Source organism: Mus caroli, unplaced genomic scaffold (genome assembly GCF_978045245.1).
Source record: "Mus caroli unplaced genomic scaffold, Mus_caroli_1 scaffold_18, whole genome shotgun sequence".
In the NCBI taxonomy this organism is placed as follows: Eukaryota; Metazoa; Chordata; class Mammalia; order Rodentia; family Muridae; genus Mus; species Mus caroli.
Genome location: NW_028227273.1, coordinates 61,231,610 through 61,246,207, shown reverse-complemented (window position 1 = coordinate 61,246,207; position 14,598 = coordinate 61,231,610).

The following is a 14,598-nucleotide window of genomic DNA, read 5'->3' as shown; positions in this document are numbered from 1 at the left end:
GGCTTGGGTCTCTTCTCCAGCCTTGCCCTTTGTAGCACACACGTTGTCTTCTAGGCTCCAGCCTCCTGTACTCCACTCCTGCTGCTGTTCTTTGTAGTCATCTCATGGTACTGGCATCTCCAAAATGCTTCTGTAACTTGGCTTCACCAATAGCTTCTCATAGGCTCTCTTCATGGTGCCAAGCCTCAACTCCTTTGCATGACCCCTTCAGTCCTGGGCCATCAATTGCAACTTAGGCTGCATCTACACCAATGGCCTTCCATGGCTTCTCACAGTGCCAAACCTCAGCTGCTCTGCATGACCCTTCATGCCTTCAAAACCAGTACCACCTGGGTGACCCTTACACATTACCAAGTCCCACTGCAGCAGGATTACAACCTTGGCTATTTCTGGAACACAGCCTCTTTTTGCTTTCAGAAAACAGTTCCCAGCAGATGTCATCTCAACGATGCTGGTCTCTTCTTAATCACTGCTAATTTCTTAGCTCCAGCTAACCAGCATCAATAGTCCCAGTAATACAAAGGGTTCACTTTACTAGTTCTGGTATCTTGTTAATCACAGCTGATTCTTCAGCCCCAGCTAACCAGAACTACAGAATCTTCACAATCAAAGTAACAGTGGCCCAGAAAAGAGTCTTTAATTTTCCCTCTGAAATTTCACAAGCCAGGCCTCCATCTTCTGCACTGTTTTCAACATTATCTTCCAAGCTCCTACACAACATCCCACAGAGCTCTTAACATTGAATGAATCTTGTAGCTCAAAGTTCCAAAGTCCTTCCACAGTCCTCCCCAAAACATGGTCAGGTTATCACAGGAATACCCCACTATGCTGGTACCAATTTGTTTTAGTCAGGGTTTCTATTGCTGCACAAACATCATGACCAAGAAGCAAGTTGGGGAGGAAATGGTTTATTCAGCTTATACTTCCATACAGCTGTTCATCACCAAGGAAGTCAGGACCGGAACTCAAGCAGGTCAGAAAGCAGGAGCTGATGCAGAAGCCATGGAGGGATGTTCTTTACTGGCTTGCTTCCCCTGGCTTGCTCAGCCTGCTCTCTTATAGAACCCAAGACTACCAGCTCAAGATGGTCCCACCCACAAGGGGCACTTCCCCTTGATCACTAATTGAGAAAATAACTTACAGTTGGATCTCACGGAGGCATTTCCTCAACTGAAGCTCCTTTCTCTGTGATAACTCCAGCTGTGTCAAGTTGACACAAAACTAGCCAGTACAGGCCTCATGGAGGAGACTGTTATACCCTTGGTCTCTTGTGACTCTGCAACAAGCTCAGATATTCCTCTCCTGTCTCCTTTCATCCAGCACTTTCTACCCTCCCTGAGCATTGCCCACTCTTTGGTGCTGAGGGGGCCAGGGATCCATGTTTGCTTGTGTGCCCCTCAGGACATGCACTCTCCTGGATCCTGTACAACCTGGCAAGGCACCTAGAATACCCAGAGTGCTGCTTATGGGAGGTGCAGGAGCTCCTGAGAGATCTCAATCCTGGGGAGATTGAGTGCTGAGCGTGGTACCTTGTGATCTCTACTCCTCTTAGTATATTAAGCTACCATGCTGGCTGCTACTTTTGATTTTTTGATAAAGTAGCCTGGAATTCAGTAGCTTAATACCTCCACATACAGGGATTACACACCCAGTTTGCATATCTCTTTATCTCATTAATTAATTAATGAATCAGTTAATTTTCTTTTTTTTTGATTTTTAATATTTTTATTGCATATTTTCCTCAATTACATTTCCAATGCTATCCCAAAAGTCCCCCATAGCGCCCCCCACTTCCCTACCCACCCATTCCCATTCTTTTGGCCCTGGCATTCCCCTATATTGGGGCATATAAAGTTTGCAAGTCCAATGGGCCTCTCTTTCCAATGATGGCCGACTAGGCCATCTTTCGATACATATGCAGCTAGAGACAAGAGCTCCGGGGTTCTGGTTAGTACATCATGTTGTTCCAACAATAGGGTTGCAGATCCCTTTAGCTCCTTGGGTACTTTCTCTAGCTTCTCCATTGGGAGCCCTGTGATACATCCAATAGCTGACTGTGAACATCCACTCCTGTGTTTGCTAGGCCCCGGCATCGTCTCACAAGAGACAGCTATATTTGGGTCCTTTCAGCAAAATCTTGCTAGTGTATTGAATGGTGTCAGCGTTTAGAAGCTGATTATGGGACGGATCCCTGGATACAGCAGTCTCTAAATGGTCCATCATTTCATCACAGCTACAAACTTTGTCTCTGTAACTCCTTCCCTGGGTGTTTTGTTCCCAATTCTAAGAAGGTGCACAGTGTCCACACTTTGGTCTTCATTCTTCTTGAGTTTCATGCGTTTATCAAATTGTATCTTATATCTTGGGTATCCTAAGTTTTGGGCTAATATCCACTTATCAATGAATACATATTGTATGAGTTCTTTTGTGATTGTGTTACTTCACTCAAGATGATGCCCTCCAGGTCCATCCATTTGGCTAGGAATTTCATAAATTCATTCTTTTTAATAGCTGAGTAGTACTCCATTGTGTAAATGTACCATAATTTCTGTATCCATTCCTCTGTTGAGGGACATCTGGGTTCTTTCCAGCTTCTGGCTATTATAAATAGGGCTGCTATGAACATAGTGGAGCATGTGTCCTTTTTACCGGTTGGGACATCTTCTGGATATATGCCCAGGAGAGGTATTGCTGGATCCTCCGGTAGTACTATGTCCAATTTTCTGAGGAACCGCCAGACTGATTTCCAGAGTGGTTGTACAAGCTTGCAATCCCACCAACAATGGAGGAGTGTTCCTCTTTCTCCACATCCTCGCCAGCATCTGCTGTCACCTGAATTTTTGATCTTAGCCATTCTGACTGGTGTGAGGTGGAATCTCAGGGTTGTTTTGATTTGCATTTCCCTGATGATTAAGGATGTTGAACATTTTTTCAGGTGTTTCTCTGCCATTCGGTATTCCTCAGGTGAGAATTCTTTGTTCAGTTCTGAGCCCCATTTTTTAATGGGGTTATTTGACTTTCTGGAGTCCACCTTCTTGAGTTCTTTATATATATTGGATATTAGTCCCTTATCTGATTTAGGATAGGTGAAGATCCTTTCCCAATCTGTTGGTGGTTTTTTTGTCTTATTGATGGTGTCTTTAGCCTTGCAGAAGCTTTGTAGTTTCATGAGGTCCCACTTGTCAATTCTCGATCTTACAGCACAAGCCATTACTGTTCTATTCAGGAATTTTTCCCCTGTGCCCATATCTTCAAGGCTTTTCCCCACTTTCTCCTCTATAAGTTTCAGTGTCTCTGGTTTTATGTGAAGTTCCTTGATCCACTTAGACTTGACCTTAGTACAAGGAGATAGGAATGGATCGATTCGCATTCTTCTACATGTTAACAACCAGTTGTGCCAGCACCATTTGTTGAAAATACTGTCTTTCTTCCACTGGATGTTTTTAGCTCCCTTGTCGAAGATCAAGTAACCATAGGTGTGTGGGTTCATTTCTGGGTCTTCAATTCTATTCCATTGGTCTATTTGTCTGTCACTATACCAGTACCATGCAGTTTTTATCACAATTGCTCTGTAGTAGAGCTTTAGGTCCGGCATGGTGATTCCACCAGAGGTTCTTTTATCCTTGAGAAGAGTTTTTGCTATCCTAGGTTTTTTGTTATTCCAGATGAATTTGCAGATTGCACTTTCTAATTCGTTGAAGAATTGAGTTGGAATTTTGATGGGGATTGCATTGAATCTGTAGATTGCTTTTGGCAAGATAGCCATTTTTACAATGTTGATCCTGCCAATCCATGAGCATGGGAGATCTTTCCATCTTCTGAGATCTTCTATAATTTCTTTCTTCAGGGACTTGAAGTTTTTATTATACAGATCTTTCACTTCCTTAGTTAGAGTCACGCCAAGATATTTTATATTATTTGTGACTATTGAGAAGGGTGTTGTTTCCCTAATTTCTTTCTCAGCCTGTTTATTCTTTGTGTAGAGAAAGGCCATTGATTTCTTTGAGTTAATTTTATATCCAGCTACTTCACCGAAGCTGTTTATCAGGCTTAGGAGTTCTCTGGTGGAATTTTTAGGGTCACTTATATATACTATCATATCATCTGCAAAAAGTGATATTTTGACTTCATCTTTTCCAATTTGTATCCCTTTGATCTCCTTTTGTTGTCGAATTGCTCTGGCTAGGACTTCAAGTACAATGTTGAATAGGTATGGAGAAAGTGGACAGCCTTGTCTAGTCCCTGATTTTAGAGGGATTGCTTCAAGCTTCTGACCATTTACTTTGATGTTGGCTACTGGTTTGCTGTAGATTGCTTTTATCATGTTTAGGTATGGGCCTTGAATTCCTGATCTTTCCAAGACTTTTATCATGAATGGATGTTGGATCTTGTCAAATGCTTTTTCCGCATCTAACGAGATGACCATGTGGTTTTTGTCTTTGAGTTTGTTTATATACTGGATTACGTTGATGGATTTCCGTATATTGAACCATCCCTGCATCCCTGGGATGAAACCTACTTGGTCAGGATGGATGATTGTTTTGATGTGTTCTTGGATTCGGTTAGCAAGAACTTTATTGAGGATTTTTGCATCAATATTCGTAAGGGATATTGGTCTGAAGTTTTCTATCTTTGTTGGGTCTTTTTGTGGTTTAGGTATCAGAGTAATTGTGGCTTCATAGAATGAATTGGGTAGAGTACCTTCTGTTTCTATTTTGTGGAATAGTTTGTGAAGAACTGGGATTAGATCATCTTTGAAGGTCTGATAGAACTCTGCACTAAACCCATCTGGTCCTGGGCTTTTTTTAGTTGGGAGACTATTAATGACTGCTTCTATTTCTTTGGGGGATATAGGGCTGTTTAGATCATTAACCTGATCTTGATTTAACTTTGGTACCTGGTATCTGTCTAGGAACTTCTCCATTTCATCCAGGTTCTCCAGTTTTGTTGAGTATAGCCTTTGGTAGAAGGATCTGATGGTGTTTTGGATGTCTTCAGGATCTGTTGTTATGTCTCCTTTTTCATTTCTGATTTTGTTAATTAGGATGCTTTCCCTGTGCCCTCTAGTGAGTCTGGCTAAGGGTTTATCTATCTTGTTGATTTTCTCAAAGAACCAGCTCCTTGATTGGTTGATTCTTTGAATAGTTTTTCTTGTTTCCACTTGGTTGATTTCACCCCTGAGTTTGATTATTTCCTGCCGTCTACTCCTCTTGGGTGAATTTGCTTCCTTTTGTTCTAGTGCTTTTAGGTGTGTTGTCAAGCTGCTAATGTGTGCTCTCTCTAGTTTCCTTTTGGAGGCACTCAGAGCTATGAGTTTTCCTCTTAGAAATGCTTTCATTGCGTCCCATAAGTTTGGGTATGTTGTGGCTTCATTTTCATTGAACTCTAAAAAGTCCTTAATTTCTTTCTTTATTCCTTCCTTGACCAAGGTATCATTGAGAAGAGTGTTGTTCAGTTTCCACGTGAAGGTTGGCTTTCTATTATTTATTTTGTTATTGAAGATCAGCCTTAGTCCATGGTGATCTGATAGGATGCATGGGACAATTTCAATATTTTTATATCAGTTGAGGCCTGCTTTGTGACCAATTATGTGGTCAATTTTGGAGAAGGTACCATGAGGTGCTGAGAAGAAGGTATATCCTTTTGTTTTAGGATAGAATGTTCTGTAGATATCTGTCAGATCCATTTGATTCATAATTTCTGTTAGTTTCACTGTGTCCCTGTTTAGTTTCTGTTTCCATGATCTGTCCATTGGTGAAAGTGGTGTGTTGAAGTCTCCCACTATTATTGTATGAGGTGCAATGTGTGCTTTGAGATTTACTAAAATTTCTTTAATGAATGTGGCTGCCTTTGTATTTGGAGCATAGATATTCAGGATTGATAGTTCCTCTTGGAGGATTTTACCTTTGATGAGTATGAAGTGTCCCTCCCTGTCTTTTTTAATGACTTTGGGTTGGAAGTCAATCTTATCAGATATTAGAATGGCTACTCCAGCTTGTTTCTTCATGCCATTTGCTTGGAAAATTGTTTTCCAGCCTTTCATTCTGAGATAGTGTCTATCCTTTTCTCTGAGATGAGTTTCCTGTAAGCAGCAAAATGTTGGGTCTTGTTTGTGTAGCCAGTTTGTTAGTCTATGTCTTTTTATCGGGGAGTTGAGTCCATTGATATTAAGAGATATTAAGGAAAAGTAATTGTTGTTTCCTGTTATTTTTGTTGTTAAAGTTGGCATTTTGTTCTGGTGGCTGTATTCTTTTAGGTTTGTTGAGGGATTACCTTCTTGTTGTTTCTAGGGCGTGGTTCCTGTCCTTGTATTGGTTTTTTTCTGTTATTATCCTTTGAAGGGCTGGATTCGTGGAGAGATAATGTGTGAATTTGGTTTTGTCGTGGAATACTTTGGTTTCTCCATCTATGTTAATTGAGAGTTTGGCTGGGTATAGTAGCCTGGGCTGGAATTTGTGTTCTTTTAGTGTCTGTATAACATCCGTCCAGGATCTTCTGGCTTTCATAGTCTCTGGTGAAAAATCTGGCGTAATTCTGATAGGCTTGCCTTTATATGTTACTTGGCCTTTTTCTCTTACTGTTTTTAGTATTCTATCTTTATTTAGAGCATTTGTTGTTCTGATTATAATGTGTCAGGAGGTATTTCTTTTCTGGTCCAGTCTATTTGGAGTTCTGTAGGCTTCTTGTATGTTCATGGGCATCTCTTTCTTTAGATTTGGGAAGTTTTCTTCTATAATTTTGTTGAAGATGTTTGCTGGTCCTTTGAGTTGAAAATCTTCATTCTCATCCACTCCTATTATCCGTAGGTTTGGTCTTCTCATTGTGTCCTGTATTTCTTGGATGTTTTGAGTTAGGATCTTTTTGCATTTTACATTTTCCTTGATTGTTGTGCCGATGTTCTCTATGGAATCTTCTGCACCTGAGATTCTCTCTTCCATCTCTTGTATTCTGTTGCTGATGCTCATATCTATGGTTCCAGATTTCTTTCCTAGGTTTTCTATCTCCAGTGTTGCCTCCTTTTGGGTTTTCTTTATTGTGTCTACTTCCCTTTTTAGGTCTAGTATGGTTTTGTTCATTTCCATCATCTGTTTGGATGTGTTTTCCTGTTTTTCTGTAAGGACTTCTACCTGTTTGATTATGTTATCCTGTTTTTCTTTAAGGATTTGTAACTCTTTAGCAGTGTTCTCCTGCAATTCTTTAAGGGATTTTTGTGCTTCCTCTTTATTGTCTTCTGCCTGTTTAGCAGTGTTCTCCTGCATTTCTTTAAGTGTGTTATTAAAGTCCTTCTTGAAGTCCTCTATCATCATCAGGAGATATGCTTTTAAATCCGTGTCTAGCTTTTCCGGTGTGTTGGGGTGCCCTGGACTGGGCGAAGTGGGGGTGCTGGGTTCTGATGATGATGAGTGGTCTTGGTTTCTGTTAGTAAGATTATTACGTTTACCTTTCTCCATCTGGTAATCTCTGGGGTTAGTTGTTATCGTTGTCACTGTTTAAAGATTGGAGCAGAAGCTGTGTTCCACTCACCAGCAGTCTCTAAATCCTGCGGCGGGGGTCGTGGGTAGCTGACGGTACCCCGGTGCTGGTCCAGCCGGAAGAGGCCTGTGGTCCTACTCAGGCCGGTTTCTGCTTCCCTAACTAATGCAGTCTCAGGTCCCGTGCAATTGGATTGGAGCAGAAGCTGTGCTCCACTCACCAGAAGTCCCAAAATCCTGCGGCGGGGGTCGTGGGTCGCTGGCGGGTGTCAGGCAACCCTGTGCTCCCGCTACCCTGGCGCTGATCCGGCTGGATGAGGCCTGTGGTCCTACTCAGGCCGGTTTCTGCTTCCCTAACTAATGCAGTCTCAGGTCCCGCGCAATTGGATTGGAGCAGAAGCTGTGCTCCACTCACCAGAAGTCTTAAGATCCTGTGGCGGGTGTTGTGGGTAGCTGGCGAGTGTCAGCTGACCCTGCGCCCCAGCTGCCCTGGTGCTTTTCTGACCGGAAGAGGGTTGTGTCCCTATGTAGGCCGGATTTCTCTCTCCCCAACCAGAGCAGTCTCAGGTCCCGCGTGATTGGACTGGAGCAGAAGCTGTGTTCCACTCACCAGCAGTCCCAAAATCCTGCGACGGGGGGTCCTGGGTAGCTGGCGGGTGTCAGGCAACCCTGCGCTCCCGCTACCCCGGCGCTGATCAGGCCGGATGAGGCCTGTGGCCCTACTCGGGCCGGTTTCTGCTTCCCTAACTAATGCAGTCTCAGGTCCCGCGCAATTGGATTGGAGCAGAAGCTGTGTTCCACTCACCAGCAGTCCCAAAATCCTGCGACGGGGGGTCCTGGGTAGCTGGCGGGTGTCAGGCAACCCTGCACTCCCGCTACCCTGGCGCTGATCTGGCTGGATGAGGCCTGTGGTCCTACTCAGGCCGGTTTCTGCTTCCCTAACTAATGCAGTCTCAGGTCCCGTGCAATTGGATTGGAGCAGAAGCTGTGTTCCACTCACCAGCAGTCCCAAAATCCTGCGGCGGGGGTCGTGGGTCGCTGGCGGGTGTCAGGCAACCCTGTGCTCCCGCTACCCTGGCGCTGATCCGGCTGGATGAGGCCTGTGGTCCTACTCAGGCCGGTTTCTGCTTCCCTAACTAATGCAGTCTCAGGTCCCGCGCAATTGGATTGGAGCAGAAGCTGTGCTCCACTCACCAGAAGTCTTAAGATCCTGTGGCGGGTGTTGTGGGTAGCTGGCGAGTGTCAGCTGACCCTGCGCCCCAGCTGCCCTGGTGCTTTTCTGACCGGAAGAGGGTTGTGTCCCTATGTAGGCCGGATTTCTCTCTCCCCAACCAGAGCAGTCTCAGGTCCCGCGTGATTGGACTGGAGCAGAAGCTGTGTTCCACTCACCAGCAGTCCCAAAATCCTGCGACGGGGGGTCCTGGGTAGCTGGCGGGTGTCAGGCAACCCTGCGCTCCCGCTACCCCGGCGCTGATCAGGCCGGATGAGGCCTGTGGCCCTACTCGGGCCGGTTTCTGCTTCCCTAACTAATGCAGTCTCAGGTCCCGCGCAATTGGATTGGAGCAGAAGCTGTGTTCCACTCACCAGCAGTCCCAAAATCCTGCGACGGGGGGTCCTGGGTAGCTGGCGGGTGTCAGGCAACCCTGCACTCCCGCTACCCTGGCGCTGATCTGGCTGGATGAGGCCTGTGGTCCTACTCAGGCCGGTTTCTGCTTCCCTAACTAATGCAGTCTCAGGTCCCGTGCAATTGGATTGGAGCAGAAGCTGTGTTCCACTCACCAGCAGTCCCAAAATCCTGCGGCGGGGGTCGTGGGTCGCTGGCGGGTGTCAGGCAACCCTGCGCTCCCGCTACCCCGGCGCTGATCCGGCCGGATCTCAGTTAATTTTCGTATAGCATGTTAGGGTTTATTATGGCATTTCAAACCTAATTTGTTTTTCTCGATTCTCATCCTCATCTCTAGCATCATTTCAATGACCTCTTTTATCCTGCCACTGCTTGCTCATGTTCTACATTCTACATCTCTTTCTTTAACTTGTTGTGTTTGACATGATTGGAGTCCTAGAATATAACCTTTGGGCCACATATCATTTGCTGGTTGATTTGCAACAATTCCTGATCATGTGTGTGTGCATACCCCTCCCCCCCCCATCACTGAATCTCTCTCATCTGAATTACAATTTGGTCCATGATCTCTGTGGTGGTTTAAATACGTTTGGCCCACAGGAAACAACATTAGTAGGAGGTGTACCCTTGTTGGAATAGATGTAGTCCTGTTGGAAGAAGTGTGGCACTGTGGGAGCAAGCTTTAAGGTCTTTCCTGAAGCTCCATCTAGTGTGAAATTACAGACCCCCCTACTAGTTGGCTGCAGAAAAGAGTCTTCCTGTTGGCCTTCAGATCAAGATGTAGCATTATTGGCTCTTCCAACAAGAGTCTGCGAGCATGATGCCATGTTTCCCACCACAATGATACTGGACTGAACTACTGAAACCATGAGCCAGTCCAATTAAATGTTTGTTTTTGCTCTTCCGGTCTGACCAGCATCGGGGTAGCTAGAGCGCAGGGTCAGCTGACACCCGCCAGCTACCCACGACACCCGCCACAGGATTTTGAGACTTCTGGTGAGTGGAACACAGCTTCTGCTCCAATCCAATTGAGCGGGGGGCCTGAGACTGCTTTGGTTGGGGAGGCAGAAATCCGGCCTGAGTAGGGCCACAAGCCTCTTCCTGTCTGACCAGCACCGGGGTAGCTAGAGCACAGGGTCAGCTGACACCCGCCAGCTACCCACGACATCCTCCACAGGATTTTGAGACTTCTGGTGAGTGGAACACAGAGTCTGCTCCAATCTTTAAACAGTGACAACGATAACAACTAACCCCAGAGAATACCAGATGGAGAAAGGTAAACGTAATAATCTTACTAACAGAAACCAAGACCACTCACCATCATCAGAACCCAGCACTCCCACTTCGCCCAGTCCAGGGCACCCCAACACATCGGAAAAGCTAGACCCGGATCTAAAAGCATATCTCATGATGATGGTAGAGGACATGAAGAAGGACTTTAATAACAAACTTAAAGAAATATAGGAGAACACTGCTAAACAGGTAGAAGACATTAAAGAGGAAGCACAAAAATCCCTTAAAGAATTGCAGGAGAACACTGCTAAACAGGTAGAAGGCATTAAAGAGGAAGCACAAAAATCCATTAAAGAATTGCAGGAAAACCAGACCAAACAGGTGATGGAATTGAATAAAAACATCCAAGACCTAAAAAGGGAAGTAGAGACAATGAAGAAAATCCAAATTGAGGCAACACTGGAGATAGAAACACTAGTAAAGAAATCTGGAACCATAGATGCGAGCATCAGCAACAGAATACAAGAGATGGAAGAGAATCTCAGGTGCAGAAGACTCCATAGAGAACATCGGCACGACAATCAAAGAAAATACAAAATGAAAAAAGACCCTAACTCAAAACATCCAGGAAATCCAGGACAAAATGAGAAGACCAAACCTACGGATAATAGGAGTAGATGAGAATGAAGATTTTCAACTCAAAGGACCAGCAAATATATTCAACAAAATTATAGTAGAAAACTTCCCAAACCTAAAGAAAGAGATGCCCATGAACATACAAGAAGCTTACAGAACTCCAAATAGACTGGACCAGAAAAGAAATTCCTTCCCACACATAATAATCAGAACAACAAATGCACTAAATAAAGATAGAATACTAAAAGCAGTAAGGGAAAAAGGTCAAGTAACATATAAAGGCAAGCCTATCAGAATTACACCGGATTTTTCACCAGAGACTATGAAAGCCAGAAGGGCCTGGACAGATGTTATACAGAAACTAAGAGAACACAATTTCCAGCCCAGGCTACTATACCCAGCCAAACTCTCAATTACCATAGATGGAGAAACCAAAGTATTCCACGATAAAACCAAATTCACACATTATCTTTCCACGAATCCAGCACTTCAAAGGATAATAACAGAAAAAAAACCAACACAAGGACGGAAACCATGTCCTAGAAAAAGCAAGAAGGTAATCCCTCAACAAACCTAAAAGAAGACAGCCACAAAAACAGAACACCAACTCTAACAACAAAAATAAAAGGAAGCAACAATTACTTCTCCCTAATATCTCTTAATATCAATGGACTCAACTCCCCAATAAAAAGACATAGACTAACAGGCTGGCTACAGAAACAGGACCCAACATTTTGCTGCTTACAGGAAACTCATCTCAGAGAAAAAGATAGACACTACCTCAGAATGAAAGGCTGGAAAACAATTTTCCAAGCAAATGGTAGGAAGAAACAAGCTGGAGTAGCCATTATAATATCTGATAAGATTGACTTCCAACCCAAAGTCATCAAAAAAGACAAGGAAGGGCACTTCATTCTCATCAAAGTAAAATCCTCCAAGAGGAACTATCAATTCTGAATATCTATGCTCCAAATACAAGGGCAGTCACATTCATTAAAGATACTTTAGTAAAGCTCAAAGCACACATTGCACCTCACACAATAATAGTGGGAGACTTCAACACACCACTTTCACCAATGGACAGATCATGGAAACAGAAACTAAACAGGGACACAGTGAAACTAACAGAGGTTATGAAACAAATGGATCTGACAGATATCTACAGAACATTTTATGCTAAAACAAAAGGATATACCTTCTTCTCAGCACCTCACGGTACCTTCTCCAAAATTGACCACATAATTGGTCACAAAACAAGCCTCAACATATACAAAAATATTGAAATTGTCCCATGCACCCTATCAGATCACCATGGACTACGACTGATCTTCAATAACAAAATAAATAATAGAAAGCCAACACACATGTGGAAACTAAACAACACTCTTCTCAATGATACCTTGGTCAAGGAAGGAATAAGGAAAGAAATTAAGGACTTTTTGGAGTTTAATGAAAATGAAGACACAACATACCCAAACTTATGGGACACATTGAAAGCATTTCTAAGAGGAAAACTCATAGCTCTGAGTGCCTCCAAAAAGAAACTAGAGAGAGCACACATTAGCAGCTTGACAACACACCTAAAAGCTCTAGAACGAAAGGAAACAAATTCACCCAAGAGGAGTAGACGGCAAGAAATAATCAAACTCAGGGGTGAAATCAACCAAGTGGAAACAAGAAGAACAATTCAAAGAATCAACCAATCGAGGAGCTGGTTCTTTGAGAAAATCAACAAGATAGATAAACCCTTAGCCAGACTCACTAGAGGGCATAGGGAAAGTATTCTAATTAACAAAATCAGAAATGAAAAGGGAGACATAACAACAGACCCTGAAGAAATCCAAAACACCATCAGATCCTTCTACAAAAGGCTATACTCAACAAAACTGGAGAACCTGGATGAAATGGACAAGTTTCTAGACAGATACCAGGTACCAAAGTTAAATCAAGATCAGGTTAATGATCTAAACAGTCCCATATCCCCTAAAGAAATAGAAGCAGTCATTAATAGTCTCCCAACCAAGAAAAGCCCAGGACCAGATGGGTTTAGTGCAGAGTTCTATCAAACCTTCAAAGAAGAACTAATCCCAGTTCTTCACAAACTATTCCACAAAATAGAATCAGAAGGTACTCTACCCAACTCATTCTATGAAGCCACAATTACTCTGATACCTAAACCACATAAAGACCCAACAAAAATAGAGAACTTCAGACCAATTTCCCTTATGAATATTGATGCAAAAATCCTCAATAAAGTTCTCGCTAACCGAATTCAAGAACACATCAAAATAATCATCCATCCTGACCAAGTAGGTTTCATCCCAGGGATGCAAGGATGGTTCAATATACGAAAATCCATCAATGTAATCCATTATATAAACAAACTCAAAGACAAAAACCACATGATCATCTCGTTAGATGCTGAAAAAGCATTTGACAAAATCCAACACCCACTCATGATAAAAGTCTTGGAAAGATCAGGAATTCAAGGCCCATACCTAACCATGATAAAAGCAATATACAGCAAACCAGTAGCCAACATCAAAGTAAATGGTGAGAAGCTGGAAGCAATCCCACTAAAATCAGGGACTAGACAAGGCTGCCCACTCTCTCCCTACCTTTTCAACATTGTACTTGAAGTCCTAGCCAGAGCAATTAGACAGCAAAAGGAGATCAAGGGGATACAAATCGGAAAAGAAGAAGTCAAAATATCGCTTTTTGCAGATGATATGATAGTATACATAAGTGACCCTAAAAATTCCACCAGAGAACTCCTAAGCTTGATAAATAGCTTCGGTGAAGTAGCTGGATATAAAATTAACTCAAGCAAGTCAATGGCCTTTCTGTACACAAAGGATAAACAGGCAGAGAAGGAAATAAGGGAAACAACACCCTTCTCAATAGTCACAAACAATATAAAATACCTTGGCGTGACTCTAACTAAGGAAGTGAAAGATCTGTATGACAAGAACTTCAAGTCCCTGAAGAAAGAAATTAAAGAAGATCTCAGAAGATGGAAAAACCTCCCATGCTCATGGATTGGCAGGGGATCAACATTGTAAAAATGGCTATCTTACCAAAAGCAATCTACAGATTCAATGCAATCCCCATCAAAATTCCAACTCAATTCTTCAACGAATTAGAAAGGGCAATCTGCAAATTCATCTGGAACAACAAAAAACCTAGGATAGCAAAACCTCTTCTCAAGGATAAAAGAACCTCTGGTGGAATCACCATGCCTGACCTAAAGCTGTACTACAGAGCAATTGTGATAAAAACTGCATGGTACTGGTATAACGACAGACAAGTAGACCAATGGAACAGAATTGAAGACCCTGAGATCAACCCACATACCTATGGTCACTTGATCTTTGACAAGGGAGCTAAAACCATCCAGTGGAAAAAAGACAGCATTTTCAACAAATGGTGCTGGCACAACTGGCGGTTATCATGTAGAAGAATGCGAATTGATCCATTCCTATCTCCTTGTACCAAGGTCAAGTCTAAGTGGATTAAGGAACTCCACATAAAACCAGAGACACTGAAACTTATAGAGGAGAAAGTAGGGAAAAGCCTCGAATATATGGGTACAGGGGAAAAATTCCTGAATAGAACAGCAAAGGCTTGTGCTGT